This window comes from Pieris napi, assembly GCF_905475465.1.
Source record: "Pieris napi chromosome W unlocalized genomic scaffold, ilPieNapi1.2 SUPER_W_unloc_1, whole genome shotgun sequence".
NCBI classification, from domain to species: Eukaryota; Metazoa; Arthropoda; class Insecta; order Lepidoptera; family Pieridae; genus Pieris; species Pieris napi.
The window spans coordinates 656,183-667,547 of NW_025920860.1; the positions used below are offsets into that span (position 1 = coordinate 656,183).

The 11,365-nt window shown below is 34.1% G+C and overlaps 1 long non-coding RNA gene across 1 annotated transcript; it reads right to left on the reverse strand.

Moving 5' to 3' along the window:
- Positions 1-10,077: 10,077 nt before the first annotated feature.
- On the reverse strand, positions 10,078-11,133 carry LOC125062921. The gene is made up of 2 exons (XR_007119368.1): positions 10,798-11,133; positions 10,078-10,619 (listed from the first exon to the last, which is right to left on the reverse strand). It is a non-coding gene; the product is annotated as an uncharacterized LOC125062921 (long non-coding RNA).
- Between the last annotated feature and the right edge of the window lie 232 nt (positions 11,134-11,365).

Below are 11,365 nucleotides of genomic sequence, written 5' to 3' on the forward strand. Positions count from 1 at the left end.
AGTACATGTCTTCTATTTACTATATGCATATTCACAAAATTGGAGATATTATACAACTATTAATGAAGATATATATAAAGAAGATAGACAACAATGCTTAAGTCGAGGCACTATTAATGATTGGTTTAATGATTGTAGAGAAACTATAGTTATTTACCAAATGGACAAAAATCAAGTTATAGGAAAGATTGGTGGCCCAGGGAAGATTGTGCAGATAGACGAATCAAAATTTAGGAAACGAAAATACAACCGAGGTAAGTCTTTTATAGCTCAATAAATTATATTTACTACATGTTAACTGTTACATTATTATTTATCTACATGTAAACTAGATTTTGGTTATGTTAGGTCCGCATCAATGACAACATTGATTGTGTTACAAGTGTACAACTGTTTTACCCCTAGAGTGTTATTTTAATTCTTTAATTGTTGTAGGACGACATATTGAGGGCCATTGGGTCCTCGGTATGATTGAAGACAATTCTGAAGATCTGAGATTGGAAGTGTGCTCAGATAATATTCGCTCAGCGGAAGTATTAGTTCCTCTAATACAGAAACACGTAGAAGTTGGCACGACCATCCATACTGACTTCTGGCGAGCATATGATTGCTTGTCTGAGCATGGGTATACCTTCATAAGAAGGTCAACCACTCGGATCCAGACAACCCCTTTGTGGCTGAAGATGGAACACATACTCAAAGAATTGAGTCTCAATGGAGGGCAGTTAAGAGATTTTTTAAGAAAGACAATTATAATTATAATAATACAGAAAATTTCACTGATCATTTATACGAATATCTATGGCGGCGAAACAATAAGAAATATAAAAAGACCCCTTTTCGGAGCTACTTATAGCAATTAAATATATCTATAAATTAAAATAACACTTTGTTATACTGCTTATTTTGCTATTTTGTTTTGCTTACATATGTTAATTTCTTTTTTCGTTTACTGCTGCTGAAGAGCGGCTGAAGTGGATAGAAGCCTACTGGCTGCTACCACGACCCGGCTCTACATGCACCATGGATTGGGCCCTGGTGGTTTTAGTGGGTATGGGGTCATCGCATTTTACGACCTTGACCCCCACACTCCCCGCGCCATTCACACACTTGCCCAGGCGTGGGGGCCCGTAAGTGGGTTTCCCCAGGTAAAAAAAAAAAAATTTTTTTTTTGATTCCGGCGCGCAAAATTTGTGGGGGGTGATTACTACACCCCCCCCCCCCTCACCCCCCGCAAACCCAAATTTGGGTACGTCGTTTTCGCATCGTTACCCTATTTTTAAACAATTTATTGATGAGGACTGGATGTTGACGTTGCGCCTACCCGCAATGACGTGTGTGCGTTTGAGTTCTTATTCGTACGTAGTTTGCGCGCTCTCAATACGTAGGTTGTTAATGCTAATTTGTACGTTACCGTTTTGCATAGACGAACATTATTAGACTGGCCATATATAAACATATTACGTAAAGTACTCTCTCACAAATTAAATTATGCGTTTATTTTTTTTGACGACTCATTGGTGTAGTGGTTAGTACCCCTGACTGCGAATCCATGAGTCCCGAGTTCGATCCCCGGTTGAGACGACCATCGATGTGTTCGTATAAGTAAGCATTTGGTGTTGTGCGTAGGTGTTTAAATATGTATTTATATGTCTATCTAATATATAAAATTTTCGTGTCGCGGTGTTTGTGGTTAAACTCCTCCGAAACGGCTTGACCGATTCTCATGAAATTTTGTGTGCATATTGGGTATGTCTGAGAATCGGACAACATCTATTTTTTATCCTCCTAAATGTTAAGGGTAGTCTCCCCCTAAATATTTTTTTTTTTAGTTTTAGATATTTTTTCTGTTTTTATTTTTTTATGATACAGCATTAAAAAATACATACAACTCCTAACTTTCACCCCTCTACGATCAACCCCTATTTTTTTATTATAAATGATATACATGGCAAAACGACGTTTGCCCGGTCACCTAGTCTATCTATAATATGTATGTATATCCGTTGCCTAGTACCCATAACACAAGCTTCACCAGCTTAGCATGGGACTAGGACTAGGACTAAAAAATTAGTCAGCGCCTCCTTCTACTTTTCCTGAGATAAAAAAGTTGATGGAAGGAAAGTAGCTTTACTATTCAACGTGTATGGATTTGTCACGTTAAATCTTTCTTATATAAGATATAATTTGCAAAAAGGTTGGTATTTAATAAAAGTTATTTGATCATTCAAAATCAATTTTTCTGAATGTTTTACTATTATATTTTTTATTAACTTATGAAACTTTAATAATTTGATTCGGTGGCAGTGGGTGGAGGCAATGCAACGCTTTACGGAGGCAGCAGAGCTGATAGACGCCGAAGCCCGGATGAAGAAAACAATGTGGGGACTGCTCTAGTCGGCGCATCAGAGGTTCTTCAAGTACCTGTGTATTGCTTCTAAGGTGTGGCATTTGTTAATTTAGCACATAATAGATAACATGAACCTTCCTATCAGAATTGATGACAATTCAATTGTATCTTTCCCATCCTTAAAATATTTATACTTTGGCCGAAATCGAACTTGGAATCTCCCACCCGCGGCACAAATGAAAGTTCCAATTTGTACCCCGGGTAGGAGAGGTGGAAGTATCAGAGCAACTCGAACGAGACGATGGTGAACTTAGCGATTTCGTCTCAACTGCCAAGTGAGTCATATTATACATGTATTATATTTGATATTGCCGTAGTTTTGATGATCTGATAGGGAGCGTTCAAGTATTACGTAACGTATTTTGGGAGGGGCGGGTCCTTTAGCAAAACGTTACGATGCGGGGTGGGGATTAAATTACGCGTTATTGTTAATATTTTTTTCAACTTACATCACATAATAGTAACTAAAGAGTCACCCTAGTGGTCACGAAACGTTTTACTATACTTGGGTACAGTACTGTACTTGGGTACTGAATGACGTTACGGCGAGTTACATGGGTGAAGGGGTCAATCTCCAAAAATTGCGTTACGTAATACTTGAACACTCCCATACTGCTAATTTAGAATTTTATTGATTTGTGAATTAAAAGCTAAATAAAGGCTGCCCGTGCTTCTTCTCTGCACAAAAATGTTATATTGTTTTGTTTATGTAATCCTGCTGTACTTAACATAGTAAATTTTTCAAAGAGGTCTAACGATCTAATTAATTAGTCTTGTACATTTGGATTACATGTACAAACTACGTTATTGCTACGTGTGGCAGATTTTTCATTAAATGTGCAATGAATGGACAAGGTTTTCTACTTCACAATTACGATATAAAAATTTTAAGCATTAATTATTGCGTATATAATATTATGGATTGGTGATCTATTACTCGTTTAAGTGACAATTAGTGTATACTTTTTTTTAGGATAACTTTGATAGTGGTTCCATTGATGCAATGCATGCCTCCATAATTTAAATAAAGCACTGGTTTTGAGAATTAAATTGACTTTTAATTTACCCCTTACGTGGACAACAACGTGCAGTTACTCTATTTTATTAAGTCATCATCTGAAACAAGTAGAATAGGTATTAAAATGAATATGCGTATAAACACCATTCAGATATTGTCTTCAAAAAAACCCGACGGGTTATCAATTCGACGTAATTTATTATTTACAAAAAGTACAAAATTAGGTTGCTAATGAAGCCCTACGTACATGATGTTAAATGTGAAATTTCCTTTGGATTTATACAGGGGCTGTGTTGCATAGGTAGGTTTAAATTACACCGTGTTTAAAAGCACCCAGCTTTCATGCGATTGTAAAGAATATTAATCGTAGCCCCATCTGTTGGCCGACCGATTACTTATAAATGGCACACGAAACGCCATCTCTCTCGTAGTTGTTACATTCGTAATATAATAATATTTTAACGAGTTTTCAAACTATGCCATAGTGTGTTTTGTAAATAGCGTAATGATTTCTTTAAATCTGATAAAAAGTTTTGACGTCTCTTAATTATATTTGATTCGCTACGTTATTAAATTTAGATTCAAAACTAAATACAATTGAAATAGAAAAAGAATGTAGAAAAAAAATCTGTAGAAATATAGTAAAAATGTCTCAGGGATTTTAAAAAAATTTACCATTATTGAAATGAAATAGGCCCTTTTTATGGGAAATATATATAAAATTAAATATCTATTTTTGTTCATACATTTATTTTCACCAAAAATAACATCATGAAACATCAACAGACAGAATTAAATTATCCTTAGGACGGTTTAAAATATTGAAAGTACATATTACTTATTTCTATGTAATTCACAATACAATGTTACATTTGAGCTTACCTAATCACATGTTTAAATAATTCGATATAAATCAGTTAAGTTTAAAATAATTTGTTTCACAGTAAAAATATACAATTTACTACAATACACTTTTTTTTTAGCTCATAGATTTTATTTAGACACCAATATTTGTTATAATTCTTATCTTAAAAATATAACGATTTAATCGTTGTGGTTACTTTTCTTGTATTTCATAACATTTGAAGTGATGTTCTCCATGTTAATTTGCGTTTTAAATTTGGCTAACTCCTGCGATACGCGTGCCATGGCTGCTATGGTTTCATCATTCGGGTTGTTTTCAAAATAATTTATCAACGTTGCAAACTGTTGTTTTAGGTTTTTAAGAGTATTCATGTATAATTCGATTGAGCGGAGATTGCGTTTGAAAGCTACAAAGCTACGTTTACAAATTAAATTGTTATTTTTTAATTTGTCGACTGCTTTCAGTTCAATTGAGTCTGGAGCTTTCCTTATAGCTTTAATGTTATCGTTTTTAAATTTCTTAAAGATATTAAAATGTGGTTTCTGTGTGACATCGTACTCCGATTGATCCACCGTTGTGTCTTCTGAACGTTCAACAACGCAATCCCTCTGGTACATGTTCAGGTACACAGTATTTTTCTCTAAGTCTGTAGCACTTTCTATAGCCTCTGTCAATTCTACGTCTTTCATGATTTCACAATTTATATTTTTGTCATCACTTAAGCCGACATCGTACTCCGATTGATCCACCGTTGTGTCTTCTGAACGTTCAACAACGCAATCCCTCTGGTACTTGTTCAGGTACACAGTATTTTTCTCTAAGTCTGTAGCACTTTCTATAGCCTCTGTCAATTCTACGTCTTTCATGATTTCATAATTTATATTTTTGTCATCACTTAAGCCGACATCGTACTCCGATTGATCCACCGTTGTGTCTTCTGAACGTTCAACAACGCAATCCCTCTGGTACATGTTCAGGTACACAGTATTTTTCTCTAAGTCTGTAGCACTTTCTATAGCCTCTGTCAATTCTACGTCTTTCATGATTTCACAATTTACATTTTTGTCATCACTTAAGCCGACATCGTACTCCGATTGATCCATCGTTGTGTCTTCTGAACGTTCAACAACGCAATCCCTCTGGTACTTGTTCAGGTACACAGTATTTTTCTCTAAGTCTGTAGCACTTTCTATAGCCTCTGTCAATTCTACGTCTTTCATGATTTCACAATTTATATTTTTGTCATCACTTAAGCCGACAAATCTCATTAATAAGTCAACTTCAATGTTTGTCAATAGTGGAATGCTTAGCATTCTGACTGAACCCTTGTTAAATATGATGCCTAGATGGTCACACAGTCGTCCTTGCCTTCCGATAGGGCAGTCACAACAAATCGTGTCCGTTTTCACATGATAGTACAAGTTAGGCCATGATTGATACTGGACAAAATACTCGTTTAAATGGATCTGCACAAATTCGACATTTGAACTAACAGTGTAAGATCGGTGAAAGAATTTCGTGTAATGTAATATTTTCGGCGCCCCATCAATGTATGTGTTGATCACTGCTTTCAGGTGATTTTCCAAAAGCTTAGACACGACGTCGATCATCGTAATTATATTAAAAAATCGACATTTACGAAAAAAAAATTCCTTTATAAGCCGAATTGATATCTCCATCAAAAGGTTAAATTGAAATTCATGTTTAACAATCCATTCGTTTGATCGTCCCCAAATGTAGTCGATATACTCTCGTAACCCGACCTTGGAATCAAAGTAATTACTCACCAATAATTTGGTGTAATGTATGTAAGCGGTATCAGCGCTTGCATAAATCAAAGATTTAAAGAGAAACATAAGCGAGTGTCTCCTACGGTGGTCGATCTTGATATCGTCGCTACAGAGCCACTTCCAAATCTCGCAACAAATGGACCAACGAGATGCAAAGAACTTTGATTCTGGGAAAAATTTGGATAATGCATTCTTCTGTTCCACCAAATCATTGACGATAAATATATTTGGGTTGAAGGTGTTGAATACAAGTGTGTTTATGGTCAATTTTAACATTTTAAAAGCGCCTTTGAAGTTGGATTCAGTCACTGCCGTGTGTAAAACGCATGCGATGGGCAAAGCTCCAATTTTGTTAGAAATGTATAACATTGTCACAACTAATCCATTTTTGACGAAGCTGCTGTCTACCAACACGCAATTCAAATTATTATTCGTCATTACTTTTTTCATGAGTGGCGTTATTATGACGACAATTTCAGGTTTTTCAGTGTACATTATTGTGCCGCCGGAATCGTTGATGTAAGCCTTTCTAGCCTCAAGTATATCTCTGAAACTGCGCTTTATATCCTTGCTTTGCATGTTGTCAATCAAAAATTTTATATGATTAATACTTGGGTTTATATCTTCGTCTGCAAGGTATTGAGAGGACCTTGTACCATATTTTTCTATCAGATGTAATTCGTGGTAAGTTTTCGATGTAGTAGCGTTGAAGCCGTTATCGAAGTATTCGTAAAAATGTTTGTCAGTGTCGGACATAGTCTCGACAGAGGACGTGGCTGTTGAAGTATAAACGCTGTGAGAGTGGTCGAAATCTATCTTGATAAATAAATTTAAATCATCTAAGAGAAATTTGATTTGTGCCTTACACACGGTTTCCGCTTCGTCCTTCTTCCTTTTAGTATAGTTGTGTTGACAAATAAAATCCTTTTGAAATAATACTGTATTCAGTGTTTTAGTGCACGAAATTTGAGCCGTCCATATAGTGGCTGTAAACATCGAAAAGGCCTTTATCCACTTGTATATGTTACTTTTGTGAAGCTCGATAGGTTTATGTCTATCAATGAGGCATTTAATATGTATTATAAACTTCTCGGCACTTGAAAATTCAAATCTTATAAATTCTCGATTCGGCGAGATGTTTTCGAGGTATATTTTAAGTTGCTCTTCGGTAAACATTTTAAAAGTTTTAATGTCACGTTGACGGTTAGTGGCCGCTCGGTGTTGTGAGCGCCTCGCGTCGCGTCAGAAAGCAAAATGCAGTCGTTACATCTGTGCGAACGAAGTGCAATCGATGATACAGTGCGTTCATCGCGCATGCTTGTCTTGGACGCCCGGCCGCGGGGAGTGGGTGTTACACAGCCTCTCAAATCTCCCGTGGCAACAAGGGTATGATTAGGTGTACACATTTATGAAGTAATGATATGCAGATATATCGATCAGAATATCTTTAATTATTTTTGTATTGAAATGAAATTACTATCACCTTGCATGTCTCATTAATTCTTTGTTAATTATGAGGATTGCTATGCACGTTACTTTGGAATTTATGACACTTGCATAAATAAATTACTCTAAATAAATATTATAAACATATTTCTCTTCAAAACACTTATACGTTTATATAATATTAAATTTAACTATCTAGATCTGTCCTTTGTATCTTGCATGGACACATAGGTGTCATAAATCAGGTATTCAAGGTTTCTTTATTAACGTAGTATATATGACAATTTGTAGAGTAACACAAAATATACTGAGAATTCTATTGTTTTAATAGTATTAAAAAAAACTTAATTACATACACTTCACATCCTTTATTAATTATAAGCTTCTCTTCAAAGTGAGTAACGCTTTAGAATTAAATTTTAAAATAAAGCATTAAAATATATCGAAGTTTGTTCGTAGGATGATGGATGGAAATTGTTTTAAGTTGTTGTCTAAATTAGTTTAGTTTTACGATTTATATAATGACAGTTGATAGACTATATTATTTTAAAACCTCCATTGCATTATCTATCTTTTAAATTTAGAGTAATGAAATAATAATAACGAGATATTATATCACTGTTAAAAGCTCGTTTGACCTTAGCTTAAAGAATATTCATTTTACAGAGGAGTGTTCCAAACATTAGTTGAGAAACATTTCCCGGCGCCGGATCGAGAGCGAATCAACAGGAGACCTCCAAGAGAAAACGTAAGTTGTACAAAATTCGTATACACAAACATAACAGGAATGTTTCGAAATAATTTCTAGAAAATATCATAACTGAATTGATTTCGTAATGGAAAAAGGATTGAGCGCGAGTGAAATTAATTCTTTAGTGTATCGATATTGTATGGTTATAATGGGGAGCTTAATGAAGGAAGCCTGTTGGTGGTCTAGGACGGTTGCGCATTCAGATGACTGAATTTTTTTGCATTACAGTATAGAGATGAAATGAACAATAATGATGATAATATTGTCTAAAAATGTGGCCAAATTTTTATTAACTATGGTATTTCACAATCTCTATGACTAATCAAGACGTAGTGTATTGGACTACCAGCCAAAAAAAGCTTTCCTTAAGAGGCATAATCATTTATTTAACTATAAAATTATCAAAAGGCATATTCCGTACACACTACAAAGCTTTAATAGTGTGTCTTTTTAATGATATATAAATTTTTCCTTAATTTTGTTCTTAATAATTGCCGGAATATGGTATTTCCTATAAAGGGACGATCACGACAGTTTATCTGTATTAAATACTTCTGAATACGATGGTTAAAATACATTATTTCCGAATATAGAAATGTATATACAGATACTATAAATAAAGTTTTGTACCTGCGCGATGCCGGTTCTGATATCGACATTTTTCATCAAAGCGAAAAAGCAAATACATATATATAAAACTTTCCCTCTATTATGCGCGCTAGTCTATTGTTGAGGATATCAAATTATCTATTATACTAGAAAACCTCAGGGACGAAATAAGAACTGTGTAATAAATAGTAAATGTACTCTTGACGTGTTTTGAAATTTTAAAAGTTTGTCATGTCACCTTCAACCATACATTGATTCTTTGTCCAAGCTTTGACCCGACCTCCATTATTGTTTTTCCCTTACTATTTTGTTGCCTTGGTTTGTTCTCTCAACCGAATTGATTTGAATTATCAACTTAAATCTGTTAATTATCACTTTTCATGAGACCAAGATCAGTCTAAAATTGTGAGCAGTGTTACCTTACGCGATTTGAACGCGCTACTCTTGACATTAAGGGTGAGATCTATAGTGCGCACTTAGACTTTGCTCTGACTTAACTATCGAGCTAAGACACAGTCGGTATTTATAGAGCAAACTGCGAATCTCTCCCTAGTGTTGGCTTAGCTTAATCTCAAGTCCACGAAATCGACGACTTACCAAAAACTTTGACTATAAGCCTAACAAAAATAATGGCCTAAAATTTGCTTTACCATCATATCTTTAACTGGACTTTTTATTTTTGTCGGTTTTTAATGAACGGTGTTGCCATTTTGTATCGGAGTTCCATAGACTTTGGGAAAAATAGAATTTGAATTCAAAGAAATTATAAATGATCTTGATAAATACCTATGAAATGCATGAATTAAAATAATTACACATTATTATGGTATTTATTGTGGTTTATATATATTATTTATGTAATTGTTCAAACCCCATTTTTGAGAAATCTTAAAAATAACTGGTGTGATTTTGTATGTCACCTGGCAGCCCTGGCATATTATAGTGACAACGAAATTCAAACTATAACCTAACCGATTTCTCTCGCTTCACATCTGTTATTTTCTTTTCCCTGAATCTTCTACCATTTATTACCTGACTACCCTAAAAAAATTGAGATAGGAGTGGAACATATGAAATTAAAAAATCTGTTAGAAATAGAATTTCTTCAACAAAAATATAAATTAGTATTAGAAATATGTATTACACTTAAAAAAAGAATCAGAAAATAAATGATTAAAATGAAACAAGTTTTGTTTTGATATTCTTTATTACCAAACAAATTACCTAGTTAAATTGTGCAATCACAGATTGCCGGAATGCTAGACCTGTAGGAGATCTTTCATTGTTTCTGTGTTACTCAACTTCTGCTGTCAGCAAGATCACCATCATCATAAGCATCCCCTCTCTGTATACCTATATTATACAATACAGCACAAGCTATAATTATATATAACTAGTATTTGCCAATTTTGACTCTAGTCCTAGCTGTAAACATGGAAATTTCCTTTTTCACACTCTGAAAAACCTTTTTTATTTCTGTGTGCTTCAGAGTGAGCGATACCTTTAGGTCTATTAATTTTTATATAGGTGCAGTCAATAGCTCCGATTATACTGATTAGGCCATGGTGAGTATTAGATCTTCCTAATTCTGCAAACTTCGTTTTGGCTGTGTTCATATTTCTTGGAAAATTTACAAATCTAGGAAGTAATTTACTCAACTCTGCAGAGACTTTATTTATAATTAAACAGACTGTAGATTGGCTTATGCTGTTCAGATCACCACACACCATCTGTAATGTCAATAAATTATTATTAGTCACATAATATATGTTATGTTTCTGAAAGTCAGAAGACAAAAGTCTTCAACATATGTATTTAAAATCATTTGAGAAGATATATAATATATCAAATTGAAAAACCATACATTATTTTATTATTACATTATTATATTTATGAACACAATATTACCTGAAAACATCCAGTTGCATTTCAATGCCTTAATGCAATAAGTATTTGCAATTGCGGTAGGTTTGGCGATCCTCTGTTGTTATAAGGTTGCAAGTTTGTAATGATCAGCGTCAGGATCACATTTAATACCGTGTGTTTCAAAATACGGTTCCTTCTTTTGAATTCATTCTCACCGTACAGGATGGAAGGATTTTGGTTTTATTAGTTCCGAACATATACAACACTTTAGGCATTCGTGGATTCATATCGGCTGCAGTTCCTACCCTTTCAATGTTTTCATTGAAGATAGAACTCTCTCTCTCCATCATGTCACTTTCGATATTGATAATTCCAAGCGGTATATTTATAAGCTCATACAAACAGAAACGAGAAAAAGTGGTTTAAAATTTTCAATTGTTGATAGTTAATACAAGTGCTCTGTTGTTGTTGTCAAAACATTGCGATCCGTTCTACGTAATAAAATTATTGTCATCTTTAAATAATTAATACATTTTCTAAAGGTTACTCGTAAATTTCTAGTTATTGCAATAATAAAATAAATGAATACATAAATAACAATAAATTTAAG